Source organism: Hordeum vulgare, chromosome 5H, assembly GCF_904849725.1.
Source record: "Hordeum vulgare subsp. vulgare chromosome 5H, MorexV3_pseudomolecules_assembly, whole genome shotgun sequence".
Classification (NCBI taxonomy): Eukaryota; Viridiplantae; Streptophyta; class Magnoliopsida; order Poales; family Poaceae; genus Hordeum; species Hordeum vulgare.
The window spans coordinates 286275918-286300262 of NC_058522.1; positions in this window are offsets into that span (position 1 = coordinate 286275918).

A 24345-nucleotide genomic window follows, 5' to 3' on the forward strand; every position below is an offset into this window, starting at 1 on the left:
TGATGTAGTGGAACGTCCTCACGTCCCTCGATCCGCCCCGCGAACAATCCCGCGATCAGTCCCACGATCTAGTTCCGAACGGACGGCACCTCCGCGTTCAGCACACGTACAGCTCGACGATGATCTCGGCCTTCTTGATCCAGCAAGAGAGACGGAGAGGTAGAAGAGTTCTCCGGCAGCGTGACGGCGCTCCGGAGGTTGGTGATGACCTTGTCTCAGTAGGGCTCCGCCCGAGCTCCGCAGAAATGCGATCTAGAGGAAAAACCGTGGAGGTATGTGGTCGGGCTGCCGTGGAAAAATCGTCTCAAATCAGCCCTAAAACCTCCATATATATAGGTGGGAGGGAGGGGACCTTGCCTTGGGGCTCAAGGAGCCCCAAGGGGGTCGGCCGAGTCCAAGGGGGGAGGACTCCCCCCCAAACCGAGTTGGACTTGGTTTGGTGGGAGGGAGTCCCCCTTCCTTCCCACCTCCTCCCTTTTTTTTTCTTTTCTCTTGATTTTCTCTTCTTGGCGCATAGAGCCCTTTTGGGCTGTCCCACCAGCCCACTAAGGGCTGGTGTGCCACCCTCAAGGCCTATGGGCTTCCCCGGGGTGGTTGCCCCCCCGGTGAACTCCCGGAACCCATTCGTCATTCCCCGTACATTCCCGGTAACTCCGAAAACCTTCCGGTAATCAAATGAGGTCATCCTATATATCAATCTTCGTTTCCGGACTATTCCGGAAACCCTCGTGACGTCCGTGATCTCATCCGGGACTCCGAACAACATTCGGTAACCAACCATATAACTCAAATACGCATAAAACAACGTCGAACCTTAAGTGTGCAGACCTGGCAGGTTCGAGAACTATGTAGACATGACCCGAGAGACTCCTCGGTCAATATCCAATAGCGGGACCTAGATGCCCATATTGGATCCTACATATTCTACGAAGATCTTATCGTTTGAACCTCAGTGCCAAGGATTCATATAATCCCGTATGTCATTCCCTTTGTCCTTCGGTATGTTACTTGCCCGAGATTCGATCGTTAGTATCCGTATACCTATTTCAATCTCGTTTACCGGCAAGTCTCTTTACTCGTTTCGTAATACAAGATCCCGCAACTTACACTAAGTTACATTGCTTGCAAGGCTTGTGTGTGATGTTGTATTACCGAGTGGGCCCCGAGATACCTCTCCGTTCACACGGAGTGACAAATCCCAGTCTTGATCCATACTAACTCAACTAACACCTTCGGAGATACCTGTAGAGCATCTTTATAGTCACCCAGTTACGTTGCGACGTTTGATACACAAAAAGCATTCCTCCGGTGTCAGTGAGTTATATGATCTCATGGTCATAGGAATAAATACTTGACACGCGGAAAACAGTAGCAACAAAATGACACGATCAACATGCTACGTCTATTAGTTTGGGTCTAGTCCATCACATGATTCTCCTAATGACGTGATCCAGTTATCAAGCAACAACACCTTGTTCATAATCAGAAGACACTGACTATCTTTGATCAACTGGCTAGCCAACTAGAGGCTTGCTAGGGACGGTGTTTTGTCTATGTATCCACACATGTAAATGAGTCTTCATTCAATACAATTATAGCATGGATAATAAACGATTATCTTGATACAGGAATTATAATAATAACTATATTTATTATTGCCTCTAGGGCATAATTCCAACATATTTTACAATGATGCTTGGGAAGACACGTTTCGGATCAGCGACATCTCGGCTCTGAGTTGCAACATTTTAGATCATTGCCCCCTCCTGTTGTCCAACTCTAAGGCGAGACCTAGGGCCTTCCGCTTCCGCTTTGAGAACTTCTGGTGCAAATTGCCTGGTATCATTGATGTGGTCGACAATGCATGGGATAGGGAAGTTCTGTGTTCTGATCCAGTTTTCGTCTTCAACGCCAAGATGGGCCATACTGCTCGGGGCTAAGGAGTTGGGGCCAAAGGAGGCAGAGTGAACTCGCTCTACAATTTCATATTGCTAATGAGGTCATCTTGCAGCCCGATGAGGCTAGATAGTGTCGCCCTCTCACAGAGCAGGAGGAGGGCCTTCGGGTGCTTCTCAAAGGAAAGTGCCTTGCCTTCTCTTCCTTGGAGAGGGTCAGGCGGAGGCAGTGCTCGAGAGTTAGGGACCCGAAGGAGGGGGATGCGAACACAAAATACTTCCATATGAAGGCGAACGCTCAGTGCCGTAAGTGTTTGATTCCAATGTTGTGGGATGGCATTCATTGTGTTGCACAACCGGAGGCTAAAGTGGAGCTGGCCCGTGATTTCTACCGCGGACTGATGGGTGAGGTGCATGCTCGCTCGCGGGCCATTAACTTGGGTCCTCTTGATTTGTCAACTCTCTCCTCGGAAGCGTCCGCTTGCTTGGAGGCGCATTTTACTGAGCATGAAGTACGCCAGGTGATTATGGATATGCCATCTGACCGTGCGCCTGACCCAAACGGTTTCACCAGGTTATTCTTGAAAATCTGCTGGGATACAGTGAAAGTTGACCTGTCTCGGGTGTTTTAGACACTGCCTGGTGGGAGGTTTGGTTCCTTTGATTGCCTCAATTCGTGTCTGATCACTCTGCTCCCGAAGAAGGCAGATGCCATTGATTTGTTGACCTCCAGGCCCATTAATCTCATCCATTCGGCTGCCAAGATCTTTGCTAAAACCCTCTCAGGTAGGCTGGCCCCCTTCTGCCCAGTCTGATCTCTAAGGGTCAGTGCGCTTTGTGTCTGCTAGAAATATCCACGAGAATTTCAAGCTGGTGAAGAATGTGGCCAAATGGTTGCATGGAAGAAAAACCTCTGCGGTCTTGATGAAAATTGACATTTCCAAGGCCTTCGACACCTTGTCGTGGGAATTTTTCTTCGGGTTCTCATGAGAAGGGGTTTGGACATCGGTGGTGCTCGTGGATATGTGTGCTCCTAGCTTTGGCCTCGTCGAAGGTGATGATCAATGGTCAGCAGTCTAAAGCTTTCGCCATTGCCTATGGTGTGCGCCAGGGGGACCCGTTGTCGCCGGCTCAGTTCATCTTGGCGATGGATGTTTTGCACGCGATGTCATCTTGGGATACCGGCAACCGGCTGCTCTCAGATATTGGGTTCAGCCCCAGAGTTCCAATGACGTCTATGTTCGCGGATGATGCACTAGTGTTCTTCAGGCTGTTGCCCACGGATCTTCAAGTTACTTCCTCCCTCCTGGGCCTATTTGGGGATTTCTCTCATCTACGTGTGAACCTCAACAAGTGCTTTGTAACTTGCATTCATTGTGACGATAGCTTAGCGAGCAGTGTGGTGGCATTTTTCTCGTGCAAGCTCTAATCATTTCCACTACAGTACCTGGGGATTCCTCTATCCATTTATCTGCTCCAACGTCACCACTTTGAGCCCCTCATTGACAAGTTCTCCGGGAAGATGAAAAGATGGAAGCCAGAGCTGTTGGCGGTCGTCGGGTAGCTATCCTTGACCAAATCAGTCCTCATGGCCTTGCCGGTGCATTTCATGGAGGTGTTGTAGCTCCCCAAGTGGGCTATCAAGATGATTTATCGCATGTATCGGAGCTTCTTTTGGAAGGGCGAGGACAACATCAACGGAGGTCACTGCGTGCTTCCTTGATCTCGGGTGTGCATGCCGGTAGAATAAGATGGGCTTGGGGTGCTGAATTTGAGCTGGTTTGGCGATGCGCTGAGATGCAAATGGATTTTTGCTCGTTGGGGTTCTGCAGATCGCCCATGGCAATGCTTTTTGGACCCACTAGATGCTTCGGCTTCCAAGTTATTCATGGGTGGTTTGGCTGTTTAGCTCGGTGATGGTATGAAGGCTATGTTCTGGACTGATAATTGGCTCCCAGGAGTATGTTCGATCGCTGTGCTGGCTCCATCCGTCTTCTTCTCTGTGCATCGATGGAACAAGACGGCTGCTCAAGACTTGCATGGACGTGCCTGGGCCAGGGACATTACTGGCGGTATCTCTGTACAGGTGATTGCCCAATACCTGAGGATTTGGGACATGGTGGAACCGGTAACACTCAGGGAAGAAGAACAAGACACCATCTATTGGAAGATGTTTAAGGAGAGGTTGTTTTCCATGAGCTCCGCTTACCAAATGTTCTTCATGGCCAAGGTACATTTTCCCTGCCACCGTGTAATCTGGAAGAACAAGGCGATGCCACAATGTAAGTTCTTCATGTGGTTGGCGGTCCATTGCAAGTACCTCACGACGGACAACCTTCGGCGTCGGGGCTGGCCATGAGATCCCTTATGCTCACTTTTCCACGTAGATTCGGAGGACTATGATCATCTCTTCATCCTTTGTCGGTTTTCATGTGAGGTCTGGGTAGGCTCAGAGCATGGTCAGCTGTGGACTTCGCTATCCCAGGCTCGTCCTTTGGCTCTACGAGGAGTGGTGGCTGCGGGCCAGGGATAAGGTGCACAAGAATGCTAGGAGGAACTTCAACACGGTGGTTATTCTGGTGCACTGGAAGCTTTGGAAGAAGCGCAACACCAGGATTTTTGACAACAAAATTACCTCGGCTGCCCAGGTCTTCCAATCAATCCAGGAGGATATTCTCTCTTGGAAATTGGCCGGTTTCATAACCGATCTTGTTTAATAGCTAACTGTACCACTTCTGAGGTTTTCTCCTGTAGTGCTCGATCTAGATAGCATAGACTGTAAAACCTTGTAAGATACAACATTTTTCATTTAATAAAATACGGTTGGGGCCCTTTGAGAAACAACATTTTTCATTTAATATGAAACAAAGAAGATCAAACAAACATAAAATAATTTTTTTGAAAATAGTTTAATTCTTATTACAACTGGAAAAAAATAAACTTAAATACAACAAATGTTCAGCACAACAAACATACAACATCATGTGTTTTGTCGTCCATTCCATACGCATCACTCCTCAACTAGATCCTTCTGAAGATCATCATGCCTTTCGCCACGTCGAATGGCGTGATAGGAGGCAACAAAGTGGGCCACCCTCTCGAGTAACGAATTTCTTTAGTCAACCAGAGATGTCAACTAATTTCGATTAAGGTCTATGAGTTGAAAACACACCTCACCAGCACACACCAGTTTAACTTACCAATGTCTGGATCAACCACGACACTCATTAAGTAAAACTCTAAGTGGGGAGACTCCCATCTCAATTAGCATGGGATCAAATTTATATCGCGCGCTACTAAGGGGTGCCCCCTCTTAGCCCCAGGCCAAAAACACCCATGCCTACGGACCAAGTGGCATGCCTACCACATGCATCTCGTATATTCCGTTGTGGCCTCTCTGTACGGTGTGTGCAAGGAAAGGGTCAATGACTTACTCGACCGCACCCTACCCATGGCAGGAACAAGTGGTAGCACAAATCAAGTATGGGGGTTACTCGCGCAAGACTTGATCTACGGTCAACTCAGGAGGTTTAAGTTTTCCTGCAATGGTTAGCACCACAAAATTCCTCAATGATATTTAATAGGGTTACCACCATCACACCTTGATATCCCCGATTGATCACTCTCGTCGCTACGAGATATTAGTTTAACGGTCACATATTCACCATGACGAACCTTCCTTCGAGGTTGTCCGAACCGGCATGGCAGAATTGGCATGAGGCAGTATCCACTCATCATGTGTATTATATGCTCAACAGCAAATAAATACCCATCACATGCATTCATGCAAAGTATGTTACTATGTGGATTTTTTATCTAAGTAACATAACCATGCATTTATTCATCGCAGCAAGCAATCACACAACTTAAGACAAATTAGGGTTCAAGATACTTGCCTTGGGTATGAACAAGGGTGGGGTGCACCCCAAAGTCTTGAAAGGGTTCTTCCCTCCACTTTTTCCTATTTTTGAAAATACCGGAATCAACACACATTCCAGAAATAGTGTGTAAAAGTTGTTTGATTTTTTTAGTAAATATAATAATAAACTAGGTGAAATTTGAGAAACAACAGAAAAAGAATAAAGTTATTTGGAGTTGTAGTTTAAAAGTTATAACCAGTCAAAGTTTGGTCAAAGCTCTGATTTTAAATAAACACACAAAAGAAAGCTCTTCGGGAAAAATACGCTTCCCGGTTACTAAAGCGTACTTACAGCGCTCCGCTTTCTCAAGGAGGAAGCGCACTAGAGGGCATGCGCCATCGGGGCCGAGGTTGACTCGCCGCAGGTGGAACCCACCTGTCGGGTTCGTCTTCTTCCCCGTCGCGCGCACTGGCAGAGAGGAGGGCTGACGCCGACGACGATTGCCGGTGCTACGAAGCACCATTCCTAGAGCTGGACATATCGGCATGCTCAGGGGGGCCTCATCCTCTAGAGGGCACAAGAGTCGCGGGAGAGATCGGGACTGAGCACACCTATGGCCATGACGGAAGGGAGCCTCCAGCACACTGGCATCCGTCTACGGCTTTGTTATAGTGCAAATGCAAGGGGGAATGAGTTCTGGGGGTCGAGGGGAGGCTAGAAGCGGCTAAGGTGGTGCGGAAGGGGCCCAGGGTTGGCAACGACGATGCGGTCAGAGGCGAGCAGGGCGGGCGGCTCCGGGCGAATTGGAGCGTCAGGGAGCTAGCGGCGGGTCCACGGAGGAGGATAGGGTGCTCAGAGAGCTCGGGAGGCCTCCTTATATAGTCGCACGACATTGGTTCATTGTCTCCCGAAGATAAGCATGGCGGCGACCGTATCTAATGTAGCACATGGGCGGCAGGAGGATCTGGCTGAGTGCTTCGGGGCTGTCGGAGGAAGGAGACGCTGAGGGGATAAGCTTGACGAGCTGGGGGCTCATGGGCTTGCCCAGTGGCCTGCACGGCACTGGTCACACAAGGGAACGGTGGTGGCTTGCACTCTCACACGGAAGGGCTAGACGCTACACTACAGAGCACGGTAGAAAATCTGTCGGGGTTCGGCTTGATGCGACGCGACTCTACGCCTAGCAAAGGGGCTAAGGAACGGGGTTTTGGCACACGCGGCGGCTCGACAAAGTGGCGTGCAAAACATGCGCTCTCGCCGCTCCCACAGCACGCACGGGAAGTGCTCGATATAATGCCTCTCACTACTAAATGTCTTCGATTCTCCTCAAACCTACCAGGGTTGGGTTAATGGATAAGGGAAGGTTCCTAGACATGCTGGTTAGGCTAGGGGATCAACTCCATAATGCAGTTTTAAAATCATGCCAAAACTGGCCATGCACCCAGGTGTTTGATGAAATGGCAGAGGCATCTAAAAGATTTTTTTGGCACCCAAACTTCCTAGTTTGATGTCTCTCTGGACATTAAGAATGATGATGGGGTTAAATTTGAAAAGGAGAAAACTTCCCAATGCAAGTTTTGGAGAAAAACAGTTCTGGTCAAAAATGCAAGCTATTGCTAAATGCACTTAAAATACTCCAATGAGGCTAACAACCTCGACTTAAGGGTTTGGTAGGATGGACTTCAAGCAGGAAAAAGTTTCATGGCCAAAAGGGCAAGCTAGAGTAGGGTTGCAGTTCAAATTGCAAAATTGGACCAAAATAGAAAAAGGGTTGCTTTGCTCTAATTTTCCAAAGAACACAAATGGGTTTTTGCATAAAAGTGAATCACACGCATGCCTTGATATCTCAAAAAATGGAATTTTTAAATGGGTTTAAGAAATGGTTGCAGTGCAACACAAACTCTTAAATAATGATAAGGCCTTTAAAAGAATCAAATTTGGCAATTATTTTTATAAAAATAATTCCCTATTGAATTTATAAAATGAAATACAAATGAATTTATACCAATACTCAAATCCATAATGCTTTTCAAAAGTCTACTTGGAGGGAAAAGTTTTAGAAAAGGGGTTCTCAAATAAGCAAAAAAGCAAATTATGTTCAAAAGTTTTATTTCAGGCAATATTTTAATTCTACCATCTTTACAAATAAATCTCGTCCCCGAGATTTGCTTATGGAAAGAAAGTACATCTGGGGTGAAAACATGGAACAACGTCACCCATATGCAGGTGCAATCAAGACAATCATATAGCGCACAATCACTCATATAGCATCATGAAAATACACTGCTAGAGTAATGTACACTCCAATGATGTCAACAATGCACAAGCGATGGGGTTCTGAGGAAATGTCTCGGGTCAGGGGACACACTCTGCTCCTCCTTGGAGGTGTTCGGAGAACGTGCCCTCTCTGGCGTGGCAACAACGATGTACCGACGGAATCCTGAGGATTCTCGACAGCAAGCGTGTGGAGTTAATCCACCTGTTACTTTGTCAAACACTTCTGGCAATGAAATATGGGACAAGGGTGGTCACACGTGGGCTTCTCTACCTTGGGTTGCAAGGAAACACGTCTTTCTATCGTGAGGTTGCATCCAGTAATCCCAGATGAATCCCAATGGGTAACAGGGGGAACGAGGGTTGCGGGGTAGTGCACACGGTGAGGAGTGCTTGGGTGGGTCATGGGTGTGGCCTCATATAGAGTGTCTGGTTTAGGGACAAATAGTTTAGCACTTGTGCAACCTAGGTTATCGGGGCGGGGGTCTCAGATATCAATTCCCAAAGTGACACATCACTCGGGTAGCTGGTTAGGTGGCTTTGGTGGCACGCTCAAAAATTTATTCTAAGGCCAAATGTAAACTAGCTAATTCTGGTTACACTTACTACCCTTAAAATAACTACATGCTAATACGTTCCAAATCTATCTACAATTTTTGCTTGTTCCATGATCTTTTGGGTGACATTGTTACATGTTTTGCTACACTTTTATGTCATTTTACAGATATTTGGACTAACCTACTAACTCAGTGCACCGAGTGCCGATTTCTGTCTTCTGATGTCTTTTTTGCACAAGCTTTTACCCAATTTTCCGAAGCCCGAAAAAAATCCAGAAAAATATAATAAAAAAATCAGCGAAACAGAAGCTTCGGGATCACCGAAGGAGGGCCACGGGCCTCCCAAGTGGCGTGCTGGCGCGGCCAGGCCCTAGGCGCGCCAGGAGGTCGCCTGGGTGGGCCCCACCTCCTCTGGTGCCCTCCTTTGGCCTATATTTAGTGTTCCTTGAGGAAACCCTCGTAGACTATGTGGAATCGCAAATTTCTCCATCGTTCCGCCGCCGCAGCGCTCCCGAGATCGGGAGCGTCAGGAAACCTCTTCCTGGCACCGTGCCGAAGGGAGGATTGACCTCCGGGAGCTTCTCCACCACCATGGACGCCTCCCGGATGTGCTGTGAGTAGTTTCCCTTGGATCATGAATCCATGACCAGTAGCTATGTGATATCTTCTCTCCAATCTTGTGCTTCAATGGTTAGTCCTTGTGAGCTGCCCTACATGATCAAGGCATCTATGTAATTCTCTTGCTATTGCTATGCTCGGTTTGTTGGGATCCGGTGGATTATGAGATTATGTTCAGATTATTATGAGTTATATATTTGATTATCATTTTATATTATGTTCCTTAGTGATTCATGCATGTTCTCCGTTGCTTTTTATTGCTTTGGCCAAGTAGTAGATCGTAACTCCAAGAGGGAGCGTTATGCATGATTGTGGGTTCGGGCCCCTCGATGTCTAGCTTGAGTGACAGAAACATGAGACTAGGGGATGTGCTTGTTGCCACCAGGGAGAAAGCAACGGTGCTTGTGACCACGATTGCAAGGATTGTTTACCTTACACATAGTTTGTTAATGCAATTGTCCGTTGCTTTGAGTTTACACTTTTGGTGGGGCTCGCAACTTAATATCGGAGAGATGTTCTGGATAGATATCTCAAGGTGGATGATTAGTAAGTAGATGCTGATGAATAAACGGTCTACTTGTCATGGCGTATTTCCCATTACTATTGAACCTCTAACTATCAAGGAGCATAATTAGCATTGCGGTGCGATCATAATTCTATCAATTGCCCAACTGTGATTTGTTTACCCTAGCGTAGTTGTTTATCGTCTTTTGGGAGAGAGACATCACTAGTGAACGTCATGTGACTCCGGTCCATATCACCATCATTGCTTACACCTCCATCATTTACCGCTTTATTTACTTTTCCGTTGCAATCATTATTACCTTCCCGCTTGTGTTTTGATCCTTTGCATACTACAAGACCGGAGAGATTGACAACCTCTCTGTACTCGTTGGGAGCAAAGTTATTTGTTTTGTGTGTAGGTCCATGTCTTCTGCTGACCAGGACAGGAGACACCTACTTGTTGAGCCGAGGAGTCCTCCTGGTTCGATAAACCTTGCAGTCTTCATGTAAGGGAAATTTGATGTTGACTACATCTCCACCTTCCACTTGGGATATCCAACGAGGGGCGAGAAGTATATACATCACCTCGTCATCAAGTGAATTTATGGCGCCGTTGTCGGGGACTCCACTCTTCAAGATAGGAGAGTTTCACACTATCTTTTACCTTTGCTTGTTAGTCTTGTTAGTTTGCTTTCTAGTTTTTGCTTTAGAGTCTTATACCAAAAACCCAAAAAAATTAGTTACTTTTCTTTTAGTTGTCAAGCATGTTAAGGTTTGATTCCTGGAAAGAATCCGAGGTCCTAGACTTCCATCAAACGAATGGAGAAAATATGAAGGAAGCATGTGATAGAATTTCTGAAGCACACAAAAGAATTATGCCTTGGATACCCATCAAAATTGTGCTTAGAAGTTTTTATCATGGTCTCTTTATATGGTGTGAACACTCTCTTGATATTATAGCTAAGGAGATTTCTTAGAGTGTGATGAGGCAAGATCTCTTGATATTATACATGGTCTATCTAATAATCTTGTTTATAATCATGGTTCTGACACTATTATAGATAGAGTTGCTACTATTGAAGGGAAAATAGATGCTCTAGATTTAAGAGAAAGATAGAAATCCATGGTTGATAACGAGCAGATTTTGAAAATAGACGATGACTGGGAGCCTTTTGTTAGAATTGGCATCTCTAACGAAGACTTCCTTGCTTATTGTGATATTGGATCCATGGTTTCTACTATGCCAAAAGTTGTTTATGATTCTCTCTGGTTAGACATGGAATTTTTTTCATCCTATCATGAACATGCTAATGTTGACATTTCTGAGATCTAGGGAAAGGTAAAAGATGTCCAGGTTACAATCCCTAAAAGGAGTGCAACAATTGATTTCTTCATCATGGAGCCCAACAAAGGGAATATAGTGCTTGGAAGGGACTTCCTCCGAGCCATGAGAGGATTCATTGATTTAGGTAAAGGACACATACGCTTACGAGGTAAAGAGAAAGGTACGTACCCATTCCCTAGGAAAAATGAGGATGAACTTGTTGAGGATCCGTTTGAAGGTCTTTATAATTCCGATAACTTTGAAGAACTTTGATCCTCCTTCTTGCATTATGCCTAGCTCAAAGGCATAAAAGAAAGCGCTTGTTGGGAGGCAACCCAATATGTTTTTTACTTTCTGTTTTAGTGGTCTTGATGTGTGTTACTACTGTAGAAACATCATGGTATCTTTATTTTTAAGCTTTGTGCCAAGTTATAGCCTCCGATTGCAAGAAAGATCAAGAATTGTGACATGTTGTCCAGAAACAGATTTTGTCTGCTTGACGAAACAATTCGCCAAACATCACCAGATCATCTTTGTGATCTGAATTTTTTTGAAAAAATGATCTATATAATTTTATTTCTAGCATGTGTTCTGAGTTTTTTGATTTGAGTTGTAGAAGTGCCTCGAATAAATTATTTACTACCTTATGTGCTGTTTTTCACAGATTCTGCCATGTTTTGTGTTTTCGTTGATTTGTGAATCCTAAGCTTGCTTTTTATTTGCAAAAATCTTTTGGCATTCATGATAAGCAGTAGCTTTTCATGAAAATCTTTATTTCCAGCACGTATTGAGTTATTTTATTAAGGAAACTAACTACTCTAATCAGCATATGATGAGTTTTGTATGAAGGGAGTTTTCAAGTATTACGATGGGAGAGATGATGAAAGAAGATAAAGGAGTGTCAAACGCTCAAGCTTGGGGATGCCCCCATGCATACCAAGAAATATTCAAGGAGACTCAAGCGCGTAAGCTTGGGTATGCCCCCGTGCATCCCCTTCTCTATCAACAATCATCAGGTCGTTCATCTCCTTGTTATATTTTTATCACTTCATATGATATGTGCTATGCTTGGAGCGTCCCGCTATTTGCTCTTTAGTTTGTTTTAGTTTTGCTTGCTGTTCATAACAAATCGGAACCTATCCTACCTTGTTTGGGAGAGAGACACGCTCCATTCCACTCTAGAACACAACATAGGTTTTCATGCTTATTCTTTTTGTGTGTTATTCATCTTCTCGTAGCTACTGTCATGCTTAGCTCTTAGCTTTCATGCTTATCTTTTTAAGAGATATTACTTAGGTTGATTTTGGAACTCTCTTGAGTTTTCATGCTTATCTTGTTTAGAGAGTTGGCTTGTTGCACTGAGTTGTGTGTCTTGCATGAGTAGGTAATTGAGGTTGTTATTTAAGTATAGTAGTAACTTGAAATAGTTTTGAGGTATTGATTTGAGTAATGTTTGGACTATTCGTGCAAGATCTTGAGACTATTAGTGATAGGTGTCGTATTTTGGGAAATCCGTGTGTTTTTCAAAAACTAAAATTTAGTAGAGAACTCTAGCTCCTAAATTGATCGCTAACCTCTAGGGTTGGAATATATAGAGTACCCTCACGTTACCATGAGTCGAGGATGCACAAGGATAACCAAACCCCCAAACATTCCTCCTCGGGGTACATGTCTCTTTGAGAATTTCCTAACTAGATGGAGAGTTACCGATAATAAGTGTACGAGTTCTTCGGACTAATGTGAGTATTCGATTGTTGGCACTTCCACCATCCATATTTTGCTAGCCTCTTCGGTACCGTGCATTGCGCTTTCTCACATTGAGAGTTGGTGCAAACTCCGTCGGCGCATCCAAACCCATGACATCATACACTCTGTCATACATAAGCCTCATTATATATTTCCTCAAAACAGCCACCATACCTATCTATTAAGGCATTTTCATACCCTTTCCGAGATACATTGCCATGTAACATCCATCATCTCATGACTTGATCTTCAGGTTATACATGTTTTTTCCCTTAAGAGAGGAAAAGATCCCAAAGAGGACAAACAAAAGATCCCAAAGAGGACAAATGAGAGATAAAAAGAAAGAGCCAAAGAGGACACAAAATAAAAAAGAGAAAAAATAAAAATAAAAAGAGAACAAAAAGAAAAAAAGAGAGAAGGGGGCAACACTACAATTCCTTTTGAAAGATCCACAATCTTACTCCATTACTATATTGGTACTATATAGAGATTATCATTCATGCATAACTATGTGGTGATCCTTACACTATAGAACTTGGTTTGCATATTCCAATGATGAGCCTCCTCGAATGAGCTCTAGGTCTTCATGAGCAAACAAGTTGGATGCACCCCCACTAGTTCCATTGTTGAGCTTACCTTAGCTCATATGTGCATCCGTTACATGGCAATCCGTACTCCTCACATCATATCTATCGTTTGGATTTCTCTCGCCTATGGTTGTCCTCATTGATGTGATCCTTTCATACCTTTTTGTTTTCCTTCCCCATAATTATTCTATTTGCCATCCTAAGTGCCAACATATCTTGCTTACGCTCATCCATTGCATGAGTGCTCAAAGTCGAAAGGGAGAGGATCATTTTGACTTGTGCCTAACAAGTGGTATGGGGATGAGTCAATTTTTTTTCCAAAGGAGACTAAGTGTGAGGTTTAGTAGATTGAGTTCTCAATTAAAAAAATATTTTATCTTTGAACCCATATCCCACTTCTTGCACGCAAACACCATTTGGAGACATTCGAGTCACGGACATCGAGAGCTCTTGCACCTTTATGTTCTTACTTTGCTAAACTCAATACTAGATATAGACTCTTGCTTGTTATTGTCTTGACTTGAATTGCATATCTCACTTGCTTTACTTTGAAGTTCTTATATGTGTGTTAGGATTGTTGGAGAACGTTGCATGAGAAACAAAAAATTTCCTACGCACACGAATACCTATCATGGTGATGTTCATCTACGAGAGGGAGATCGGATCCACATAACCTTGTAGATCGCTAAGCGGGAAGCGTTAAGAAACGCGGTTGATGTAGTGGAACAACTTCATGATTCAAATCACCATCGTCCCACGATCCGTTCCGATCTAGTGCCGAACGGACGGCACCTCCGCGTAAAGCACACGTACAGCTCGATGACGATCTCCGCCTTCTTGATCCAGCAAGAGAGATGGGTTAGTAGATGAGTTCTCCGACAACATGACAACACGCCGGTGATGGTGATTATCTATTCCTGCAGGGATCCGCCCGAGTTCCGCAGAAAACCGATCTAGAGGAAGAACTACGAAGTAAAGGTTTAGGGTTGCACGTGGCAAAGTTGTGTCTCAAAAATCCCTAAACCTCAAGTATATATAGGAGGTGCCAAGGGGTGAGGCTTGCCCTTGGGGCGCCGGACGAAGGGAGGAGGGATCCTCCTCCAAGTCGGTTTGGAGGAAGGAGTCCCTTCCTTCCTTCCCACCTCCGCTTTTTTTTCTTTCCTTTTTTTTCTTTCTCCTTGATTTTTTCCTCTTGGCCGAAATAGCCCACTTGGGCTGGCCTCACCAGCCCTCTAAGGGCTAGTGCACCACCTTTGGGTTATTAGGTTCACTTCCGGGTGGGTGGGCCCCTCCCGGTAAAAACCTGGAACCCATTCGTCACTCCCGGTACAATGCCGGTAATGCCCGAAATCTTTCCGGAGGCCAAATGAAACAATCCTATATATCAATCTTCGATTCCGGACCATTTCAGAAACTTCCGTGACGTCCGTGATCTCATCTGGGACTCCAAGCAAACCTCCAGTCACCAACACCTATAACTCAACTATACCAAAACGTCACCGAACCTTAAGTGTGCAGACCCTACAGGTTCGAGAATTATGCAGACATGACCTAAGATACTCCCCGACCAATATCCAACAGCGGGACGTGGATGTACGTATTGGATCCTACATATTCTACGAAGATCTTATCGGTTGAACCTCTATGCCAAGGATTCATATAATCCCGTATACCATTTCCTTTGTCCTTCGGTATGTTACTTGCCCGAGATTTGATTGTCGGTATCTCTATACCTTTTTCAATCTAGTTACCGACAAGTCTCTTTACTCGTTCCGTAATACAAGATCCCGTGACTAACACTTGAGTCACATTGCTCGCAAATCTTATATGTGATGTTGTATTATCGGGTGGGCCCTGAGATACCTCTCCGTCACACGGAGTGACAAATCCCAGTCTTGATCCATGCTAACTCAACGAACACCTTCGGAGATACCTGCAGAGCACCTTTGTATTCACCTAGTAACGTTGTGACGTTTGATACACACAAGGTATTCCTCCGGTGACAGTGAGTTACATGATCTCACGGTCATAGGAATGAATACTTGACACGCAGAAAACAACAGCAACAAAATGACACGATCACATGCTACGTTTATAGTTTGGGTCTTGTCCATCACATCATTCTCCCAATGATGTGATCCAGTCATCAAGTGACAACACCTGCATATGGTTAGAAAACCTTAACCATCTTTGATCAACTTACTAGGGACATTGTTTTGTCTATATATCCACACATGCATCTATGCTTTCATTTAATACAATTATAGCATGGATAATAAACGATTATCTTGAAATAGGAAATATAATAATAACTATTTTATCATTGCCTCTAGGGCATATTTCCAACAGTCTCCCACTTGCACTAGAGTCAATAATCTAGTCTCACATCGCTATGCGATTTACATTGGAATGAATCTAACACCCATACAGTTCTGGTGTTGATCATGCTTCGCTCGTGGAAGAGGTTTAGTCAGCGGATCTGCAACATTGAGATCCGTGTGCACTTTGCAACTATTTACGTCCTCTCCTTCGACATAGTCGTGGATGAGGTTGAAGCGTCGTTTGATGTGTCTGGTCTTCTTGTGAAACCTTGGTTCCTTGGCTAGAGCAATGACACGAGTGTTGTCACAGAACAGAGTTATTGGATTTAGTGCGCTCGGCACAACTCCAAGATCCGTCATGAACTGCTTCATCCAGACACTCTCCTTAGCCGCCTCCGATGCAGCCATGTACTCTACTTCACATGTAGAATCAGCTACGATACTTTGCTAGGAACTGACCAGCTTACCGCACCCCCATTAAGAATAAATACGTATCCGGTTTAGACTTAGAGTCATCTGGATCAGTGTCAAAGCTTGCATCGACGTAACCCTTTATGACGAGTTCTTCGTCACCTCCATAAACGAGAAACATTTCCTTAATCCTTTTCAAGTACTTCAGAATATTCTTGACCTCCGCCCAGTGTTCCACTCCTGGATCACTTTGAAACCTGTGTGCCATACTTATGGCCACGCCGACGTCCGATCTTGTGCACAATATTGCATACATGATAGACCCTATGGCTGAAGCATAGGGGATGATACTCATCTTTTCTCTATCTTCTGCAGTCACTGTACATTGAGTCTTACTCTACTTTATACCTTATAACACTGGCAAGAACCCCTTCTTGGATTGCTCCATTTTGAACTTCAAAACTTTATCAAGGTATGTGCTTTTTGAAAGTCCTATTAGGTGCCTCGATCTATCTCTATAGATCTTAATACCTAATATGTAAGCAGCTTCTCCTAGGTCTTTCACTGAAAAACATTAGTTCAAGTAATCCTTTACGCTCTCTAAAATCTCCACATTGTTTCCAATCTGCAATATGTCATCCACATATAATATTAGAAATGCTACGGATCTCCCACTCACTTTCTTGTATATACAAGATTCTCCAACAACTTGTATAAACCCAAACGCCTTGATCACCTCATCAAAGCGCTTATTCCAACTCCGAGATGCTTGCACCAGTCCATAAATGGATCACTGGAGCATGCATACCTTGTTAGCATTCTTTGGATCGACAAAACCTTCGGGTTGTATCATATACAACTCTTCCTTAAGAAAACCATTAAGGAACGCCGTTTTGACATCCATGTGCCAGATTTCATAATAAAAAAATGCAGCTATTTCTAACATGATTCAGACGTACTTAAGCATCGCTACCGGTGAGAATGTCTCATCGTAGTCAACTCCTTGAACTTGGGAAAAACCCTTTGACACAAGTCGAGCTTTATAAACGGTCACATTATCGTCCACGTCCGTCTTCTTCTTAAAGATCCATTTGTTCTGAATAGCCTTACGACCTTCAGGTAATACTTCCAAAGTCGACACTTTGTTTTCATACGTAGATCCTACCTCGGACTTCATGGCTTCTAACCATTTGTTGGAATCCGGGCCCACCATTGCTTGTTCATAATTCGCAGGCTCATTGTTGTCTAACAACATGATAGATAAGACAGGATTCCCGTACCACTCAGGAGCAGTACGTGATCTTGTCGACCTGCGAGGTCCGATAGTAACTTGATCCGAAGCCTCATGATCATCATCATTAGCTTCCTCCTCAATCAGTTTTGCCTCAACAAATATTTCCCTCTGCCCTGCGCTACCATCTAGAGGGAGCAGAGGTTCCAAAACCTCATCAAGTTCTATCTTCCTCCCAATCAATTCTTTCGAGAGAAACTCCTTCTCAAGAAAAGCTCCGTTCTTAGCAACAAACACTTTGCCCTCGGATTTGAGATAGAAGGTGTACACAACTGTCTCTTTTGGGTAACCTATGAAGACACACTTTTCCGCTTTGGGTTCCGGCTTTTCAGGCTGAAGTTTTTTGACATAAGCATCGCATCCCCAAACTTTAAGAAATGACAACATAAGCTTTTTGACATAAGCATCGCATCCCCAAACTTTAAGACATGCCGTAGCTCATATGGTGTCGTCTCAATGGATTTTTATGGTGCCTTATTTAATGTGAATGAAGCTGTCCCTAATGCATAACCCCAAAACGATAATGAAAATCGGTAAGAGACATCATAGATGGCACGATATCTAACAAAGTACGATTATGACGTTCGGACACACCATTACGCTGTGGTGTTCGAGGCGGTGTCAACTGTGAAACGATTCCACATTGTCTTAAGTGAGTGATACGTCTCCGTCGTATCTACTTTTCCAAACTCTTTTGCCCTTGTTTTGGACTCTAATTTGCATGATTTGTATGGAACTAACCCGGACTAACGCTGTTTTCAGCAGAATTGCCATGGTGTTGTTTTTGCGCAGAAATAAAAGTTCTCGGAATGACCTGAAAATTTACGTAGAATTTTTGTGGAATTTATGAAAAATACTGGCACAAAAATCAGTGGAGGAAGTAGAGCCGTGAGCCCACAAGCCCACCAGGCGCGGGCCCCTCCTGGTCGCGCATGGCAGGCTTGTGGGGCCCACAAAGCTCCACCGCCTCCAAATCCAGCTCTAGGTAGTTCGTCTCGCCCGGAAAAAAATCAAGAAGAAGAGTTCATCGCGTTTTACGATACGGAGGCGCCGCCAGGGCAGATCTGGAGTCCGTTTTGGGCTCCGGAGAGGGGAAATCGTCGCCATCGTCATCACCAAACCTTCTTTCATCGCCAATTCCATGATGCTCTTCACCGTTCGTGAGTAATCTCATCGTAGGCTTGCTGGACGGTGATGGGTTGGATGAGATCTATCATGTAATCGAGTTAGTTTTGACGGACATTGATCCCTAGTATCCACTATGTTATAAGATTGATGTTGGTACTACTTTGCCATGCTTAATGCTTGTCACTAGGGCCCGAGTGCCATGATTTCAGATCTGAACCTATTATGTTGTCGCCAATATATGTGTGTTCTTGATCCTATCTTGCAATTTGTAGTCACCTACTATGTGTTATGACCCGGCAACCCCGGAGTGACAATAGCCGGAACCACTCCCGGAGATGACCATAGTATGAGGAGTTCTTGTATTCACCAAGTGTTAATGTGTTGGTCTGGTTCTTTATTAAAAGGAGAACCTTAATATCCCGTAGTTTCCATTAAGACCATGCTGCCATGGGAGGGATGGACAACAGATGTCATGGAAGTTCTTTTCCCTAAGCACGTATGACTACATACGGAATACTTGCCTACATTAGATTGACGAACTAGAGCTAGTTACATATTTCTCCGTGTTATAACTGTTGCATGATGAATAGCATCCGGCATAATCATCCATCACCGATCCAATGCCTACGAGTATTTTCCTACTGGTCCTTGCTACGTTACTTTGCCGCTACTGCTGTCACTGCTACTACTGTTACTCTGTTGCTACTGCTGTTACTTTGCTGCTACTGGTTACTGTTGCTACTGCTGCTATCATACCACCTTACTACTGATACTTTGCTGCAGATACTAAATCTTTCAGGTGTGGTTGAATTGACAACTCAAGTGCTAATACTTGAGAATATTCTTTCGCTTCCCCTTGAGTCGAATTACTAAATTTGGGTTGAATACTCTACCCTCAAAAACTGTTGCGATCCCCTATACTTGTGGGTTATCAAGACTATTTTCTGGCGTCGTTGCCGGGGAAGCACAACTATATTCTCTGAGTCACTTGGGATTTACGTCTGCTGGTCACTATGAAGAATCTGAGAGATCCAAGAACTAAAGTCTTGCCCTTAACTACGAGAACAGGTAAGGAACTGCCATCTAGCTCGGCACTTGATTCACCTTCAGTTATGACTAAGTTTGCGACACCACCTCCTGCTAGAAATCTTAATATGTCGCATGTGCTTGATGATGCTACTTCTGCTGCTCATGATGCTTATGATGATGCTATGCTTGATACTGCTCTGCCTGATGATGCTATGCTTGATACTGCTCTGCCTGATGATGTTATGCTTGATACTGCTTTGCCACTAGGTGCATTCCTTGATGCACAAATTGCTAGATTGCTGCTAGATGTGATGATACTTCTGAAACTGCTGATACTATTGAAGTAGAACCTGCTATTATGCCTGAATTGCTTGATATGCGTGAGCGTTATGTTATGGAGGGAGAGATAGCTCAGGATTTTCTTGCGTGTAAGGATAGCTATGATGTTGAGAATTTACTGCGCAAGTGGAAAGAAAAATCTCTGAACGCTAGGATGAAATACGACCCGAAGTTTGCTACTTCGCTTACCTTTGTGACCGATAAGGATTATGAATTCTCTGTCGACCCTGAGTTAATCACTCTGGTCGAATCTGATCCTTTTCACGGTTATGAGTCTGAAACGGTTGTAGCCCATCTTACCAAACTACACGATATAGCCACCCTATTCACTAGCGAGGAAAAGATCGGCCACTACTATATCCTCAAGCTGTTCCCTTTCTCGCTAAAGGATGATGCTAAGACCTGGTTCACTTCTCTTGCTCCTGGTTGTGTGCGTAGCCCCGAGAATATGGTCCACTACTTCTGTGAAAAATATTTCCCTGCCCATATGAAGCAAGCTGCATTGCAGGAACTATACAACTTTGCCCAAGATGAAGAAGAGAGTCTCCCACAAGCTTGGGGGAGGCTTATCCAGCTACTGAATGCTTTGCCTGATCACCCTCTTGAGAAGAATGAGATACTTGATATCTTCTATAATGGACTTACCGACGCTTCTAAAGACCACCTAGATAGTTGTGCTGGTTGTGTTTTTAGGGAACGAACCGTAGAACAAGCTGAGATCCTATTGCATCACATCTTGTGTAATGAGAATGCTTGGACTATTCCTGAACCACCTCCTAAGCCAACTCTGAAGAAAAGAGGTATTCTATTCCTCAGTCCCGAAGATATGCAAGAAGCTAAGAAATCTATCAAAGAGAAAGGCATTAAATCTGAAGATGTCAAAAATCTACCACCCATCGAAGAGATCCATGGTCTTGGTAACCCGATACAGGTAGTAGAAGTAAATTCTCTGTGTAGATTCGATAAGAGTGATATTCCTATTGATAAACCAGATAGCCTATGCCTGGATGAAATTGATAACTTTGTTGCCAAACAACAAAGTTTCAATGATTATGTTAGCAAACAATTGGAACAAAATGCTCGTATGCTTAGTCATTTAAGTGCTTGTGTGGACAGAAATGTCAATGATCTTAAGCTTCTGAGTAAACATGCCTCTATGGCTACTACTCAAGTAGAACAAGTACTTCAGGCTCATAATGACTTGCTCAATGAGCTGAATGACAATTCTGTCAGAGTCGTCACTAGAGGTGGTAGAATGACCCAGGAACCTTTGTATCCTGAGGGTCATCCTAAGAGAATTTAATAAGATTCTCAAGGAGTTAGCACTGATGCACCTAGTCATCCTAGAAAGAAGAAGAAAGATGATAGGAACCTGCACGCTAGCAACCTTGTTGCTGCTACATCTGAGAGTCCAAACGATGCCTCTGTTTCTGAAGCTGAAACGCAATCTGGTGATGAACATGAGCCTAATGATAAATCAATAGTGACATTCATGCACATGCTCAACCTAGCAATGATAAGTATGTGGAGATTGAACTTGTTGATCTTGATAACCCACAGCCTAAGAATAGAAGATACGATAAGAATGACTTCGCTGCTAGGAAGCATGGTAAAGAAAGGGAACCATGGGTTCAGAAATCCATGCCCTTTCCTCCCAAACCATCCAAGAATAAGGATTATGAGGATTTTGAGCGCTTCATTGAAATGATCAGACCTGTCTTTCTGCAAATGCGTTTGACAGATATGCTCAAAATGTCTCCGTATGCTAAGTACATGAAAGATATTATGACTAATAAAAGGAGGATACCTGAGGTTGAGATTTCCACCATGCTCGCTAATTATACCTTCAAGGGTGGAACTCCTAAGAAACTAGGTGATCCTGGAGTGCCCACTATACCTTGCTCCATTAAAGGCAACTACATTAGAATTGCTTTATGCGACCTTGGATCCGGTGTTAGTGTTATGCCTCTCTCTCTTTTTATCGTAGACTTGAACTGGATAAGTTGACACCCACTAAAATTCTCTGCAAATGGCCGACAAATCAACTACTTTCCCTATCGGTTTTCAAGGATGTGCCTGTTCTGGTTGCGAACGTCACTATCTTAACAGACTTTGTTACCCTGGATATTCCCGAGGATGATGCCATGGCGGTCATCCTCGGAAGACCCTTTTTAAGCACTGCAGGGGCTGTTATAGATTGCAACAAAGGCAATGTCACTTTACATGTCAACGGTAATAAGCATACGGTGCACTTTCCGAAGAAACAATATCGAGTACATTACATCAATGCTATCGGAAAACTTCATCGATTCTTATTGGGAGCTTTGAATTCCCTATTCCTCCTGTTAAGATGAAGTGTGATTTGCTTGTTGGGGAGATACACATCCCCATTGAGGTAACCTAGTGACTATTCGAAAATTCTTCGTTCTCTTTTGCGATTCGAAAAAGTTTGTCAAGGAGACTTGATCAACCTCATTGACGGATTCCTTTCGATGACCATGAGATGGATGAATTGAGGAGTCACAAACCTCTGTTCCAAGCTTTCACCTTCGGTTGCTTAGAAGAAAAATGATAGATTTAGTTTAGTTTTCCCTGTTTTCTGCTTTTAGCGTCCCATGGAAAAGTACCCCGAAAATAAAATTTCTCTGAACGTCCTGAAAATAAAGTATGATTTTTTCTGGAATTTTTGAAAAATACTGAGACAAAGAGCTAGTCTGGGGGCTGCACTAGTGGGCCACAAGCCCTGAAGGCGCGGGAACCTCCCTGGCCACGCCTACCAGGCTTGTGGGGCCCACGTGCACACCCTCCACTTATTCTAGCTCCCGTCTGCTTCTCCTACCTCCAGAAAAAATTGTTTCACAGCTCAAACCCGTGTTCTTGCTCTTCTTGCTGGGATTTTCGATCTCCTTGCTCAAAGCACCATTCTCCGAACTATTTTGGAGAAATTGCTCCTTGGTAAGTGACTCCTCCATTGGTCCAATTAGTTTTTGCTCCAGTCGCTTATACTTCGCGTATTTTTGCTGCCTTGGTGACCATGTTCTTGAGCTTTGCATGCTAATTTTAGCTGGTCCCAAGTAGTTTTGATGCGTAATATGGCCTCTAGGCACTTGTGGGAGTAGTTGCTATGAGTTTCGTTGAGCCTTATTCACTTTTCCTTAGAATCACTAAAATTTCAGAAATTTTCAGAGATAGAAAAGGGAAAAGATGAGGAGGTTCTTAAGAGGCTATTCAAGCCGTGACCCCAAGGATGATGGAAGTGAGAAGATGCCCAAGTATCCGTTCCCTCGAGTTGCAGAAGTACGAGCGTGCGAATGGCCAAGCAATGTGTTCTTACGCGCCGCCGGGCTTTATGAGGACTTTTATCACTTGGTGAAGAACGGAGGCCTTACCGCCGTCGTTGAATATAAGTGTCCGCAATACCTCCTCCTCACTAATATCTTTGTACAAAGCTTTAACTTCTATCCGAGGAAGAATCCTCCTATGCTTGAGTTCAAATTATATGATATCCCCCAGCGCATGTCACTCCAGGATTTTTGCAATGTTTGCAAATTACCTTACATTGGGGATATTCATGAACCTCGTCCACGGGACATGGAAGCTCTCATCGACACTATTGTTATAGGAGAGGAGAGAGGAGTGTCTTGCGCTAGAGCTGCTAGCATACATTTTCCCGTGCTTCGGTACTTCTCACTATTTGTGGGAAAATGTTTGATTGGCCATGGGAAAGCTGGGTCCCTTAGCTCCCCAGACCTTGCGGTCTTGCGTGAAGCCCTTTATAATGACAAAACTTATAGCTTGGGCGCTATAGTAGCTCAACAGTTGAACATGAACCGTTCTAAAGGCGTTGTCTATGGAGGTATCTATGCTACCCGTCTTGCTAGACACTTTGAGATATCTATTAGACTGGATGAGGAAGAAGAGATTCTTCTTCCCGAAAGATATCTAGATTATGATAGCATGGTTCGCCATGACTTTCTTGATAGAGATATAAATAGAAGGATTATTTATAACATGTTATTTAGTCAGGGTACTCGTGAGACTATTACTTTGCCTGCTCCTTCTTTGTTCAATCTTCATGCAGGCAGGTACATTATTATGCCCTCGGACATCTGCGCATATTGGGGCTTAGCCCAACCACAGGTGCCCGTGCCCGAGCCACCAGTCGAGTACCATACGCTAGTTTATCAGTGGGAGCCATAGGAGGTCACACTGCAGTGGCATCCTCAGTCCACTCTGGAGTACCCCGGAGCTGGTTATTTCCCTTCTTGGGAGTAGACCAACTTAGGTCAAAAGCCTAAGCTTGGGGGAGTACATGTTTCTCACCGACTTTACATTCTTGCTTATGCTTTCACTCTGTTCGTCGGTGTTCACACTTTGCCACTCTATCATCCATGCTAGTTTATTTTCTTTTTCTCGTTTTCTTTTCGTGTGTCTGTCTAGTTTGAGAAAACCCAAAAAGAT